The sequence below is a fragment of the Talpa occidentalis genome, unplaced genomic scaffold (assembly GCF_014898055.3).
Source record: "Talpa occidentalis isolate TD23 unplaced genomic scaffold, MPIMG_talOcc4v2.1 talOcc4.3, whole genome shotgun sequence".
NCBI lineage: Eukaryota > Metazoa > Chordata > Mammalia > Eulipotyphla > Talpidae > Talpa > Talpa occidentalis.
In genome coordinates this window covers 145,727,856-145,743,684 of record NW_023603184.1, presented here as the reverse complement: position 1 = coordinate 145,743,684, position 15,829 = coordinate 145,727,856, and the positions used below count along the sequence as shown (strand labels likewise).

The following is a 15,829-nucleotide window of genomic DNA, read 5'->3' as shown; positions in this document are numbered from 1 at the left end:
ACACTGCTGAAGGGAGCAGCAGGTGCGTCTGGAGAAGTCTGCTGCACCGTGTGGGTTGCTCCTTGGCCGGGGATCGAACTCGTACTGCAGAGGCTGTGGACAGCTTCATAGGTTGCGTCTTAACCCCTTGCACCACTAGGGAGGCCCTAGGAGACAGAGTTTGCAATCTGTGTCCAAAGACCCAACCTGCAGTCCCTCTCCGGATTGTGGGATGAGCTTAGCGGTTCCTATGACCTGCTCTGAGAATTCAGCTTGGCTAGCCCAGTTCATGCTGGTTTTCATCTTGCTATAGTCTTCAAGAGCTGCACACACAGAACGTTCAACTTCAAGCCTGTGAACTGCGTAATGAGATGTCAAGATGACACCATACTAATTGTCTAAAAGCTTATAGCACTGGACATTTGATCTCCCCAACGAGCTGTGAGCAAAGTGGGGTCATTCTCTCAGTTTCTAAAGGAGGAAACTAATTCAGAGTGGCTGTGGGGCCAGCAGAAGAGGCAAGGCGGGAACCCAGGCCCCTCTGTCCAGACTCTTAGCTTTTTGTCTCATTCTTTACCTTGGGGATAAATCTGACATAGCCCCTGAAAAAGTGGGTCTGTGAGCCTTTGTGGCCCTCTCCACAGCAGAGTCTAGAAGGAGGAATGGAAGAAGGGCACTGATGAGGTTGTACAGGCTGTGCTGGGAGCTTCAAATAGTAATCTCAAACTCCATTTAGTGCCAAACAGAATTATTTTTCCTTTACTCTCCACTTGGCTTTGTCTGTGTTACAAAGTCCTTCAATTAGCATCCATAATTAGCAATTCATGGCTCAGCTGTCCTGAAGAGGGGCTGAAATGAAGACTGATGACTCTCAGACTCCTGGTGTAGGGACTCCCGTCTTTGAGACTGTGTGCTCAGATTGGCCCAGCTCAGGGTCCTTTCTGGAAGGTGGATGATGAAAAGAAAAGAAAAAAACACAGAAAACATAATAACTGTTACTTTGGGGAAGGCAAGATGTAATCAGATGAGCTGGGTCGGATGGTTCACTGTACCACGTGTTCTGTGTGTCGATTTCTGAGTCTCAGATTTCCCCCCTGTGTAATGGAGTTGGTACTCCTACCTAGCAGAGTTGTTTTTACGTTTAGAACTAATGCTGTTGCAGTACTACAGGACACTCACTCAGTGGATGAGAACTTTTATCACTCATTTTATTTTCTACACTATACACTGAATGCATCTTGGCTTCTAAATTGAGTGTGGCGTGAGTATCATCAGATCTGCCTCTTGTGAGGTCACGCGCTTGAACGCTGGATTTCGCTTTGACAATAGTATGTAGTGATTGCCCAGCTACTAAAAATGCTACTGTAGTAATTGGTGATGCTGTTTGGATTTTATTTCTTCTCTTACCAGCAAAACTTCTGTCTTTGGAGGCGATATTTATAGAACAAACTGGCTATTAATCTATATTGTATTCAGCAAAATTAGATTTTTAAACGGCTTTGTTTGCCCAAAATCTCCCCTGCAGAGTAAGACAATAGAGATGCTGATAACTGGAGGCTTGTCAGACATTTTGCAATGCAAATGTTGTAATGAAGACACAAATGCGATTGAATTTTAAATAGAGCAAAGCCATTATTCTCTCTTAGCAAGTCATTTGTACGCTTGCATAAATACGCAAACACATATTTTGCTCTAAAACAATTTTGTGTATTGGACTAGAAGCTCCTTTTAGAAAACATAGATGTATCTTGGGCCACTTTAAGATTTCTACTTCACTCACCCAGTTCTCTTCCCATATGTGCATAGACGTGATAATGAAAATAGATGACCACCAGAGTTGCTTCCTGCCCAGAATTATTTATGGGACCTAGAGGTCATGCAGAGGCACAAAGACCCACCATTCAGAGCACCGCGTGCCCCATACCAGTCAGAATGGGACCTGGCTGAGCTGAGGGGTGTCAGCACCCCAGCTCCCATTGTTATAGGGTATGGAATTAGCTTTAGGACATCCTTTTCCCCCTAACACCATCAGTGCTTGCAAAGTGCACCTGTAAGTGACCCCAGAACTGTCCCGTCAGGTCTGGCCTGCAGCTTGGTAGTTGAGCTTTCAGAGAGCAGCTCTCTCAGTCAGTGACTGCCCTTCGTGGACAGCGTGTCACCTTAAGTCGAGAATCTGCTGATGCTTGATACCCAGAACCCCGCTGTCCTGAGTGGCCTTACTGCCAGCACCCCCAGACACCTTTTCCTTTCTGGTCAATACCTCTGGGACATTTTATCCCTTTCGGCTTCCATCAGGATACCCCAGCACATCACAAATGCCACATCACCTGAATCTCAACAGTGGGTACAGTTCAGTCCTCCTGACCTGGCTGGGGGACAGGTGGATGCGGGTGACCAGGACGCCCAACTGCTCCGACTGGGCTCTGTGTCCACAGCTCAGATCATCCCTGAGAATCCTTTGCCATCGGGGCCCCAAAGAAAATAACTACCCCAATTTCAAATATGGAAAGATTGGAGTTTGAGAAGTTGCTTCAGCTCCCCAAGAACTAAGAGGCAGTGTGTGTCCAGGCTGCGATTCGAACCTACATGTCGGGTCTATTTAGTGCAATTGATTTCCTTTTGCAGTTGATGTCCAGTTAATTACACCATCATGACCAGGTGTCAGGGTGTGAGAGCAGCCGGTGACACAGATGCCAGGTTGGCGAGGTGAGGGTCTCAGTTCTGTGCTTGTGTGTTGAGATCGGGTTTCAGAGGGACCCTGGGCCTGCAGAATCGGGACCTGTCACCATTATGTTTCCGTCAACACATCCTAGAGAAGGGTGGTGGGGACAGCTCCAGGAGCTGGGTGGAAGTTGCACTCTGCATGTGGGGACCCCACACGTCCTGTGTCTGGGTGTGGGGGTGAAGCCCTTGACCTGCCTGCCCCTCTAGGTGATGTGGGCCCTCAGAGCCACGTCTGTCATGTGCTTGGTCATGCTGACTATCGTAGCTGCTGATGTGTTCGTATCCTGTTCTCCGGGAAGTTCGGTGATTTGACTGTCTTTGGAAGTGACAACTGAGGGGTGGCTGAGCTTCCAGATTGTGGGCAGGTCTACAATTCTAAGTGATCAACTTTTAGAAATTTACTTTTCATGGATGTCATTTATAAAGCGACTGCATGATAAAGGATTTTAGTGCATCACCTCTCCACAACCATTTGGGTAGAAGCCAGAGCCACCTACACTTTCTTAGTTCAGGGTGCTCTTAGCATTGCAGTAAATTTTTCATTGCACCTCAGGTCAAAAGCAATAGCTAATGGTGCCATTTGTGAAGTGACGTTAAAGAAAAATCAGAACTGGACAGTAAAGTGCTAAAAACGGATTTCGGTCAGGATTATTGCCAGGGGGCCAGAGGCTGCCGTCTAGAGCTAAGCTCCTGTCTGGATAGTGTGGGCAAGTGGAATTCATGGCCAGGGAGCAGGTGGTGGTGGGGATGGGAAATTGCAGAAACGTCAGGGGTTAGGAGGAGGTTCTGGCTAACTTGACGTAATGGGACTCTTGCCCAAAGCAGGCAGGTGAGCAGACATCAGCTGGGAGATAGGGGCCAGGAGGCCCGGGGAGCTGTCAAGGGTCTGGAGGAAGGGGAGCTCTGGCTGAGGCGACCTAACAGGCTTCCTGCTGAGAGCGGACAACCCCGAGATAAACGTGGCTTCCCGAAGTCACGGCTGTCCAGCAAGTTGAGAACGCGAGTGGCCTTCGGTCAAGGGAACGAGTCCAGGTGATCCGTTTGTCACCAGCTGGGCTCGACAACTTTCTTCCTAACAACTCGGCAACTGAAAAAAACATCACTTTCATTTCATTCCTAAGTGACCATTGTGATCTGCTGATGGGGGGCTGGGGGTGCCTGTCGAGTAGGTCACGGTTTCTCAAAATGGCTGCCACCACCCTGGCCCCCTGTCCTGGCGCCATCCCTGCAGCCTTTGCTTTTGGTCCCAGTAATCTCTGAAGACCCAGCTTTGGCACAATGGGGTGTCATCGCGGGAGTGTTGGGGGCCCCCGGTGGGAGCGGGGTCCGCTGGGCTCGTGCTGGCCAGTCTGCACACGCATCTGTCCTGCAAACTATGAAACAGATGGCGTCCTTGGTGCCCCTGCGCCGTCACCGCTGTGCTCGACGGCACTGGCACGTGGCTTGGGGACACTGATAGGGGAGCTTGCATTTTATACTTATTCCTTTAAAAAAAAAATCTCTTTTTTTTTTTTGTTCTTAGTGAAACTGCCTACCTGAAGCTGCTGCTTCTAAAAGGCTTACCTCAAGGCTAATGAGGTTGGACAACACAGAAGGCTAGATTTCTCTGCAGAGCCACTGATTTTGAACGCATCTCTGGAAGCAGATGGGAATTAGAGCAGCTGTTTTCACTTAAGGTTAGGAAGGCTGAAAGGAGAGCAGAGGGAACTTCGTGCCTGCAGAGAGAGAAACCCACCAGCAGGCTGCCAGGGCCCGGCAAGTACACAGCACCCTGCAGCACTGTGTGCCTCGTGTGTGCCTGGAGCCAAAGCTCGAGGCCTGGCTCTTCTGCACTCTCCAGTGTCATGGGACCCAAGGTGCTCTCCCAACCTTTTTAGGATCCTGGGCTAGGAGGCCAGTAGGGAGTGCCCTGCCTTTTGAGCAACCCCCTGAGGGAAGGGAAGACAGTTCAAAAGAAAGCACAGGTTGTTCCCACACCAGCTATTTGTCCAGTGCCTATGTGCCTGTTTCTGCAGCTCCCTGCCCTCCCCGCTGTCACGTGTCATTCACACCCATTTTAAAAGATGAAGAAATGACACATGTGAACATTTGGAGACTGTGTCCCAGGTTAGCCCCTCAAATGCATCATCTGTTGTGGCTAGAGGCCTTTTTCTAAAATGTGTCACCTGTCATAAAGTAAATATGCATTATAAAATTCATTATTGATTTGCCTTCAGAGCCAAACTCCTTAGACTATATGCTATCACTGATATTCCTTTTTTTTTTTTTTTTTTTTGGCAAATCTCCTTTTAAAACTCCCTGACATATACCTGTTGTCCAGTTAAGTAAAAGCACCTGTAGCTCTCTCACTACCACCCTCTTTGACACCACAGGGCCTTTGCACTTGCTGTTCTCTCTGGCACATGCCCCATTTTCTGCTCTTCTCACCTTGGATGGCTCCTTGACCTTAAAACTTTATACAGGATGATTTCCTGCATCCCCTGGATGAGTCAGTGCCCTACTCTCTGTTTTCCACAGCACCCCGTGTGCATGTCTCCTGGCTCGGTTTGCAAAAAGCCATGGTTTATTAATCTCTTACCCTATTAATCACCAATCTCAGGGCTTACCTCAAGGCTAGTGAGGTTGGACTTTGCCCTCGTTTTGATGTGCCATTTATGTGGTTATTTCTAGACACGTTGCCAAACCTTTTTTATAAAGTCTACACTGGTTATATGAGAGTGTTCCCTTCAACATTTCATTGCTAGATGTAGGGATTATCATTCATTTAAAAAAATTAAACCTTTTTTTAAAGAAAGAAGATCGTAAGCTTTATAGCAGAGCATCTATGATACATGATAGTTAGGATTCTCGCTGTCAGGGCTCTGTATTTGGGTGTGTTGGACAGTGGCACAGCTGGAGAAAGGCTTAGAGAATTAGGTGGAGTAGGGTTCTGAAGGTGGGACTTGCCTTTAACTGCCTAGTCGAAATAACCTAAACAGCAAATATTGTGACATATGTATACAGAAAAGCGCATGAAAGAAACACAAACAACTCAATGTATGATCATAAAACTACTGCTTTTGTAATGTTGTTCAGATCAAGAGGGAGAATGGTGCCTTCTAGCTTCTTCCTCATTCCCATATCTCCCTTACTTCCACCTTACCCAGGAGGTAACCACCATCCTGACTTCCGTTGTTATTTTGCTGTTTGTGATCATTGCATACATGGAAACAATATTGTGCTTGGGCAATTGAGTCATATTATTGTATAAGGCGACTTTTCTTTTTCACGACTGTATAGTATTCGTTGTGTGACTATACTACAATTTATTTATGTATTCTACTGTTACTGGATATTTGGATAGGCTCCACTTTTTATTGATTACAAACAGTGACACAGAGTGTTTTGTATGTCTCTTGGTGTACATTTGCTTGTGCTTCTATTAGGCATATATAGTAATATGTCATTTAATGATGTTTTGATTAACAATACACCACATAAATGGTATTTCTCACAATAGGCTTTACCATCCAGCCTAGATTTAAACCATCTAGGTTCGTGTTGTGTAATTATATGACATTTGCAGAATAACGATATCATCTAGTGGCTAATTTCTTAGTACATATCCCTGCTTTTAAGCAAAGCATGATTCTCTCTAGGGGCAGATTGCTGGATTGGAGGGCAAAGATTTGTTTAACTTTAGTGGATAAGACCCAACAATTTACCAAAAACAATTATCCTAACATACTCTCCTACCACCAGTATATGCTTCTGAAGTGTTACGTCCTCATCAACTCTTGACTTTGCCAGTGTTTTGACTTTAGTCATTCTTGTAAATATGTAGCTATCTCTCATATGTAGTTATGATTTTAATTTTATTTCTCTAGTCATTAGTAAAGCCAACTGTTTTTTTTTTTATATTTACTGTCCTTTTGGATATCATTTTTTCTGAAGTGCCTGTTCAAGTTGTTTGTCCATTTTTCTAGGAGTGCTCACCCAGCCTCACTGTCTTCATTAATGTAAAAAAACTTTATTCTGGAGATGAACATTTGTGGGTTACATGTATTGCAAATATCTTCATTCTGTGACTTACATCTTTGCGTTCACTGGAGGTTTTTTTTTTTTTAAAGATTTATTTATTTATTTATACAAGCACTGGGTACAGTCAGAAGCGTGGAAGGGTGAGAGAATTCACCAGAGCCAGAGCAGGGAACAGAACAGGCAGATTGACGAAATACACTGCTGAGGGGAGCAGTGGGCGCGGCTGGAGAGGTCTGAGCGCCATGTAGGACCCGCAGTGGCAGCTGGGGATCGAACTGACACTGCAGAGGCTGTGGGCAGCTTCACAACCCAGCACTCAACCGCTGCGCTACCAGGGGAGGCCCACACTGGAGTGTTTTAATGAAAGAAGTCCATAACTCTGGTATAGTCCAGTTCATTAATTTTTTCCCTTTCACTCAATGCTCCTTGTGTCCTGTTTATTAACTACTTGTTTATGCTAATGTCATGAAGAGTGTCTCTTCTGTTATCATTTTGAAGCTTATTTTTTTGCCTCCCATGCTTAGATTTACACTCCATTTGCATTTTATTTTTGTGTATAGAGTGCGAAAGGAGTCTAGATTCACTTTCTCCCCCATATGGATATCAACTTATTGAAAAGACTATATTTATCACACTACTCTATTCCAGAAACGAAGTGTCCTCATATGACATTCTATTTCTTGCCTCTATTCCATTGTCCTAATTACTATAGCTTTAAAATTCCTCATCTCTTATTGAGCAACTCCTCCTACATTGTTCTTCTTACTCAGGGGTGTCTGAGTAAGTCATTTACACAATAATAAAATAAAAACTACTGTGATTTTTATTTTTATTACAGTTGCATTGAATTTGTAGATCACTTTGGGGAAAACTTGAATCTTTGAAATATTAAGTCTTCTATTCCAAACTGGCTAGAATCTCTCCCCTTTTCTGTATATGCTCTTTAATTTATTTAGATATTTTATGATCTTAAAGCTCTTTTGGCTGAGGTCATGCGTTTGTTTCATTTGACTTATATTTGATCTATTGTACACAACACCTTTAAACCTTTTACATTTATTAATGAGACATGGAGATGCAATTAAAAATATTTTGACCTGTATCCAGCATAATATTGCACGAATAATCATATAGTTGGTGAATAAGATGGGTTTTGTTCCTTTTCAATCTGTTTCCTTCTTTTTATTCTTGCTTTCTTGCATTGGCTGGCATCATGAGTGCTATGATGAAGGAAGTCTTAGTAATAATCCTTGCTTTACTCTCAGTTTCAGAGAGAAACTTTTTAAATTTCATCAAAAAATACTACATTTGCTGCCCTTTTTTTGGTTACATACTTGCTATCAGATAAAAGAAGTTCCTTTTTATTTCTAGTTTGCTAAAAGTATTCACTTTCAGTGGATGTTGAATTTACTGGAATGCTTTTCCTGTATCAGCTGAGATGGTAATATGATCTTCCTAGATGTTTAATTCCTAGTTTGCTGCAAGCTTCTTTCCCTATGCAGGCAGAGAGGTAAAAGTTGACATATTTCCTATAGTCATCAAGTTGTTCTGTAAAAAGACTTTGCTGGGATACGTTAGTGTCTCTGATGAAAAGGACACAAGAATGTCTGTGCTGAAATTCTGTCAATTTCTGATTCAAGAAGCTGGTTTTTTACTAAAAGGAAAAGGAAAACAAAAACAAAGCATTTTATTACCTATCTTTGTAAATGCAGTGGAGTGGTAGCCTTTAAAATTTAGTTGAAGTGGAAACCAAGGGACAGAGGGCTTACCGGATTTTGAGAGTTATTTGCTCTTTGATACATCTGCAACAGGGCAGAACTTACAGAGTCATCAGGATGACTATGAGCCATGTGTGTTAGATGAACTACAGCAATTGTGGGGCAATTTGAAGATAATTTCCAAATGTAGCATGTTTTAAAGAGATACCTCGAAAAACAGCAGGGAAATAATTAGAGGTAGTGGCTTTTTTAAATGGGCTCATTTCATAGTCAAAAGTTCAAATTCTGCTCGCACTTTCCTTTTAACTTGCAGACAAATGTGACTCAACCCACTTGCAAAAATCAGGGCAGGCTGATTTCAAAAAAGTTAACTCAGAATTGAGGAAAGAAAATGAACTGCTGAGAATTTGGAATCATTTTTCAAGTAACCTAGACACCCCTGGAAAGAAGGCAAGAAATATCAAAATATGGGATGTGTCTTTACCTAAGATAACTGGATTCAGGGAAGTGAATGAGCATTTTTATTTGGATTTGGGGAAGAAAATACTCGGGATGTGTTTCCTGGCTGGGTCGACGGCTGGCAGAAGCTGTGCTGATTTTCCCCGCAGCTTCACTTCTCGTGCTTAAGTGGCTGGTGCTGGAAACTCGTTGAGATCTTGAGTGAACAAAGTGGGAAAAATCCATTTATAAGACAGAAATACAGCGACAGTTGGATCCCAACTGTGTTCACTGTCTTTCAGCTAGAAGCTGACATTTCTAACCAGCGCAGTTCCTATTTTGGACAGAGAGACACGACAGGAAGAACCGAAAGGACAGTCACACTCTGGTTGCATCCCTTCCTTCACTGTCTGGAGACAGTGCCCGAGATCCTCCTGGCTCGTCCAAGGCCACCCACAAGGGGATTGTCCACACGTAGAGCTTCTGGGTGGCTCTTGCTTATCATTTTTCTAAACTCTATTTCTAGAATCATCTGTTGGGTCGTGGTGTCTCCCACTTGGCACACACAGACTCTGCCCTGCTGTCCAAGCCCCTCCTCCCAACCCCCTTCCTCCAGCTTCCAGCAGTTTCTGTGCAGCCTCTGCAGTGGGCTGCCACCCTTCACCTCCCCTTATGTGAGTCCATGAGCGGGAGGGTAGGGGGAGAATTCCCACATTTCATCCAGGGAAGAAAAGGTGAGTGTAGGACCCTGTTTGACAGTCTCACTTCCCGGGCGGTCACCCAGGTAAATAGTCCTTTCACTGCCAAGATTCGTCCTGCCACACTCTTTCCCATCCTTGTGATTAAAAGGGAATCCAGTCCCTCCTCTGCCTTCAGTTGTGAAAGGTCCTCGGTGATGTGCCAGCTCAGGAGGGAGGAGGAGAAATGTGATGGCCTGAGCTTTGTCGTGGCTTTGCTTAAGCTCGTCCTCTTCCACGAGGTCTTCCCAGGGGAGTCCATCTGCCGGTTGTGCATCCCAAAGTCCATGTTGTCTGGACCAGAGCTTGGCAGACTGAAAGGGCAGATAATAATATTGTGCAGGGTCTCGGTGCTGGTCGTTCAGCTGCTGGCCTGGGGTCAGTCAAAACACCGGCAGATGGCCGAGGCCTTGTCCAACAAGACTTTATTTACAAAGCCTGGATTTGGCCCGCAGGGTCATTTGCCAGCCCTGGTGTATACCGAACAAATTGCAAACTTCAAGTTTTGGACAACATGCCTCCTATTAATCCCGGGAAAGCTGAAATACAGCTTCCTGGGTCTCAACTTTGTTGACTCACAGTTTGGGAGTGGGAATCTGTATTTTAAAAGAGTCTTTAATTGATTCTACAGCTCAGATTTCCAAAAGAAAGGTCCAAATCCCTCTGCTTGTTGATTTCTTTGCCTTTTTAACAATGAGGTCTCTGTTTTTAATTGCTCTTGAGGACTGTATGTAACTGACATGTTTGTGTCCTTTGTAATATGTCCTGCATTTTCCTCCACATGCTGTTGTCTTTTCACTTTGTTTGTGAAATCCAATGGTTCTTCAAACGTGTTTGATGGAGTAAAAGATGCATGTCTGTCCCTGGAAGACAGCAGTCTTTAAGTGGAGGACATTTTCCCCCAGGGGACACTGGCATCTACAAGTAGAGAGGAGGCAGTGGCTGTCCACCCTACACTGGACTGGGCAGCCCCACAACAGGGAATTATTCAGCCCAAGGGGTCAGCAGCCTCAAGGTTTAGAAATCCTGTCTGGCTTTGGGTTTTGTTTCTTGCTTAATAAGGCACCACTTCTCCCTATAATACTAATATTTGTATCAAAGTCTGTATTAAAAAGTTCCTGGATTGATACTGCTGCTCAGAAATATTCCTGAAACTGTTCCAGGGCAACCCCACTCTAAAATGGGTTGCCTGACTGTGGGTCCTCACCCGTGCACTTAAAAGGGACTCACACTGCAGGCACACACAAAAGGTTAACAAAGGTTTATTTACAAGGGAAATGAGGAAATGTACAACTCAGGGAGAAAAGAGGGAGATAAGTTCTTAAATGTGTCCTACCCATTTCGCCGACCTGGAATTCCAAATGACCCACCAAGACCCAATCTGCCTGGCCAAGAGCACAAGCCAAGTGCCCCCAGACCCCACTAACATGCCTGGTTTTATTTGCAAACTGAGATAATGGCTGCTTAACTCCGCCCTTAAGTCCTCGCAACTTCCCTTTGGGGATCATGGGATTTGTAGTTCTCAGTGTCTTGATGGAGTGGGGGTGGCATCCACAAAGCCTGTATGGAGTTTGGCTCAGCCCACTTCTTACTTAACATGCAAATTGTCCCCCAGTTACCACTTTCTGTGCCCCATCTTGCTCCCTACTCTGTACGTGGCACTCCTTCACCTCCCGAGTGCCAGGCGGGGCACCTGTGCCAGGGTGGCCCCCATGCTTACCCTGAACACCCCCATAAGTGCTCCTGATTGTAGTGCAGATGACTCAAATATAGGTAAAAAGTCTCAAGTAAAATGTGAAAGTAGTTTCAGAATTTTTTCTGCAGTGTGAAAAAATCTGGTTTAAAGAGATGAATTAATCTGATATAATGGACGTAGGGCATTTAATAAGTGAACCTGCTGGCTGACAGTAGGTAGAGACCCCACCGGCTTTCTCTTTATTCTCTCTTCCAGCCAATATTAAAAAAGCCTTAACTCCTCCCCCACCCCATCATTAGAAGCTATAAATTATAGCTGAGAAAATATCGCCTGTTAAATTTTGAGAATCCCCAAACTCAGCTCTATTCATTATGATTTTTGCCTCATTATGCACATTGGCAGCTTATTTCCTGCTTATAATACAAACTTAATGAGATTCAAGGATGGCAGTGACCTCTAGAGCAGCACTTTCTCCTGCAAGATAAAATACACACACAAACCGCAGGCCAGCTCAGTAGGTTGTGTACAGTCAAACACGACTTACAATAAATATTTATGATGCCAGGATTTTGCTTAAAGGTTAATGATTGCATTTTATCTTATATTTGTTGTTATACAATTGAAACAGGTTTTGTTTTTTTTAATGAAGCTAGTCTGAAGCGTTAGAGATTGCAAAGGCAGACAGTTCTCGTTGTCAGTGGGGAAGGGACATACAACCCAAGAGGGCGGCAGCAGCGTGGGATGATTATTCACAAGAAAGGACCAGACCTCAGGGTGCATTTAACTCCCTGCTTTGTCTCTGTGTGTGTGTGTGTATGTGTGTGTGTGTATGCACACACACAGGCACACTATCACATTATTCACTGTTTTGAATCCCTTTTGAAATCTATACAATTAACAGTTTAATTTTTAGCTTTTGTCTTCTTCTTTAAACAAGGCGGGCTCTCCTGGCCTTCCCGTTAATCTTTCTTTATTTAATCCCGTATGCTATTTGCGCTTTCCTCTCATCTGTGAAGCCCAGACAGCAGCTCCTAAATGGTATCGTTTATCTTCAGCATATTTTCCTTTCAGCTTTTGTTCCCTCACCTGCTGGACCTGAGTTTCGGGGGGGTGAGCTGGGCATTGCCGTGGGGACCTGGCCTTCCCACCTGCTATGTCCACCAGCAGCCCAGCGCTGCCCAGGTGGGGGGGTGATGTGCATCACCCCGTGGCTTACCTGGATGGTCTCTGAGGACCAGAGAAGGTTGGCTGGGTGCACGGGTGCTGGGACCACCCATGACCCCCAGAAGCCCAACTCTCCTGCCCTCATCAAGGAGGGTGCAGGAGCTGTTTTACTGCTCAGACTGACAGAGTCTGCTCCCCTTTAAAGCTGGCTTAGAGTTGTTTAATTGTTCTAGAAACATGATAGTAGAATTATTTGACTCCCCGTGATTTATGTTCTTGAGACCTGGAACTGGACTTGAAGAATCCTAATTTTGTTTTCTACAGCGAGCTCTGTAGATACATGTGTATAACTCCATCCATCTATCCACTGTTTTTTTTCAGCAGCTCCCATGTGCCAGGCAATGTTCGAGGGCTGGGGAACTCAAATAAACAAAACAGAGTAAAGACATCTGACTTTACAGGGTTTACATTCTAGTGAGGGAAGAGAGAAAATAATAAATAAATAAATAAACAAACAAACAACCTCCCCCCCCCCAATCTATAAGAAGGTGACAAATGTTTTTGGGGAAAGTAAGGCAGGTTAAGAGGCATCTACAGTGCCAAGGGGTGGAGACTGTGTCCTGTTGAATACTGTGCTCAGGGAAGGTCCCATGAAAAGATGTCATTGGAGCAAAGACTCACAGCCTGGAGCAGCCAGAAGTAAGAGCCTCCCAGAGAGAGGAAAGAGCCAGTGCAAAGGCCCCGTGGCTGGAGGTGCCTGGAGAGTTGGAGAACAGTGAGGCAGGTGCGCCTGGAGCCAAGTGAGGGGAGCGAGAGGAGCAGAGCAGAGCAAAGAAGTGGGTGGGAAAGCAGACCCCACAGGGCCTCCGAAGACTTTGCAAAGACCTGGGCTTCTTATTCTTTATGTAAGGGGGTCATTTGCTGAACAGTGCTAAGCCTTGATGGCAAAAGCAGAATAATAAATCAACTTACCATAGATGGTTTTCGTTAGCACTTGACGGAAGTAAGGCCCACACAGTGGGAAAGGCAGCGGAGACACGGAGCAGGCGCTTGGTGACCAGTGGGCAGACTGACGTGGCCTCTTGTTCCCAGTGCTGTATGGGATTGCTGGGTGTTGACTCCATTGGGACAGACCCTGCACCTGGGGGTGTGTGTGGCCATTGTTCCCAGACCTGGTCTAGTTCATGTCACATAGTCAGGTTCAATCAACACTGGCTAAGTATATCTCATTGTTATACCTTTATTCTAAGGAAGCATTTCAGGTGGTCTGCCGTGGCCGCAGGGGAACCCTGCTCATTGAAATAGAGCCTCTCCCTTCTGCCGTCTCACACAGGGGGTGAGGAAACTTGACAGCCAAGCAGCCATACTGTCTTGGGGGGTGCTCTGGGCTGGAAGTCGGAGCTGTGGCCTATGGCTCTGGCTCTGGCTCATTCACGGTGGTGGTGAGGGTCATCCTGGCCTGCCGCTCCCCAGTGGTGACGTGGTTCAGAACACCCTTCTCGATGTCAGGGTTCTATGAACACACAGGTACTTTCTGGCAACGTACTTTGAAAAGTCTCCCTGATCATTTTACGGGAGCAGAGGGCTGGCATGCCGGGAGCTTTCCGGTGGAAGGCGGATGGACACCTGCGCCTGAAGCCTTCCTGGGGAGGAGATGACTTGGGCGCCTTGGTAATGATAATGACCTCGCCAATGTCTTTAAGTGATTTGCATGTATTTCTGTGCTTGGGTGCTTGCAGTAAAAGTCTTAATTTGTGACAAGTTCAACCTCAGATATTGTTTCAGAAGTTCACTTCAGGAACCTGGCTTTCCATGTCTTCTTTTTTCATTAGTATTGAATTCTTTCTCCTTCCCATCAAATGATTCTTGAGGCAATGCCTTTACATGAAACCTTCCTAAAATCATTCAGAAGTGAGATGAAAATATTGCGACTAAAGAATAGTTCACATCTGCCCTTTATCATGCATTGTTTTCTGAATATCAATGAATCAATCTTCTACTTTTTCAGCACCTTTGTAAAAAACAAAAGGCCCACTGTGCTTTCTGTGTTCCTTGATAGGCTGGGAATAGAGCTGGGATGTGGCAGGTGACATCCCAGCACTCACAGAAATCACATGTCCAGGGGAGAGAAACAAGGGATCATTGTAGATTTTGTAATGTGGGAACTCTTCTTAGAGGAGGTGAAATTTGAGCAGAAAACTTCATGAAATGAGGTAAAGTCCTGTAAAGTCTGGGAGAAAAGCATTCCAGGCAGAGGAGCTGGCAGGTGCAAAGGCCCCGTGGTAGCGATGAGCTTGGCATAGTCCAGAGACAGAAAGAAGGCAAGGAGGGGAGCGCACCAGGGCGGAGGAGCACACCCGGAAAGGGAGGACTTCAGGGGCGAGAAGTCAGAACTGCAGGGCTTTGTCGGCATGGGAAAGGGTTGGGTTTTACTCTGAATGGATAAAGATTGTAAATATTTTCAATGACTTGCAGTTTAAACATACTCTTGAAATACCAAAACATCAGCGCTTTCTGAGATTCTGTGAAATGATGGCAGAGAATTACCAAGGTGATATTTTTCAAGCTTCCTTTTATTCCATCCCAAATCCCTTATTGTCCTTTAAGAAGTTCCCTGGAAATGGAAGAGGCGCGTTGGCAGGAGGGGTGGCTATTTTGCCAGGCACAGTTCTATCTATGTGTGTTTCTGTGTGGACTCATTTCAACAAGAGAAATTGGGGGTCCCATCTCTCTGCAGTCCAGTCTCTAGAGAGTTCTGTTTTTTTTTTTTTTAAAGATTTATTTATGCATACAAGAACTGGGGTCCAGGCCAGAGGTGTGGGGGGTGAGATGATTCACCAGAGACAGAGCGGGGAACAGAACAGGCAGATGTACTGAAATACAAGGGGAGCAGCAGGTGAGACAGGAGAGGTCTGCTGCGCCATGTGGGTAGCTCCCTGACTGGGGATCGAGCTCATACTGCAGGGGCTGCAGATAACTTCATAGGTTGCATCTTAACCCGTTGCTCCCCAGGGAAAGGCCTGTAAGTTCTGTTTTATGGTCAGCCCCGAGAAGCCAGGGGTCCACCGGTAGCAGGCTCATCTTCTCTTCTCACAGGAACAGATGATAATTGAATAAGCGCTGGGAACACGCCTGCGCCTTTGTCTGTCTTGGGAAAAGCGGGTAATCATTTCACATTGTTTTGCAGCGCCTCCCCAAGTAATAACACGTGGTGAGTCAGAGGTCAGCAAGGGACTCGGAGATAAACACTGCCTAGAACATGAACACAGCAAAGGCGTGCTGATGAATTTTTATCTTCCATATCCAGCAAGATCACATTTCCCTGTCATTACCCTTCAAAGCCATGAGTGAAA

The 15,829-nt window shown here is 45.3% G+C and overlaps 1 protein-coding gene across 1 annotated transcript in view; it reads left to right on the top strand.

Moving 5' to 3' along the window:
* Positions 1-15,829, top strand: part of DNER (delta/notch like EGF repeat containing) — a 249,442-nt gene that overhangs the window by 80,899 nt on the left and 152,714 nt on the right. The gene's annotated exons all lie outside the window — the stretch shown is intronic.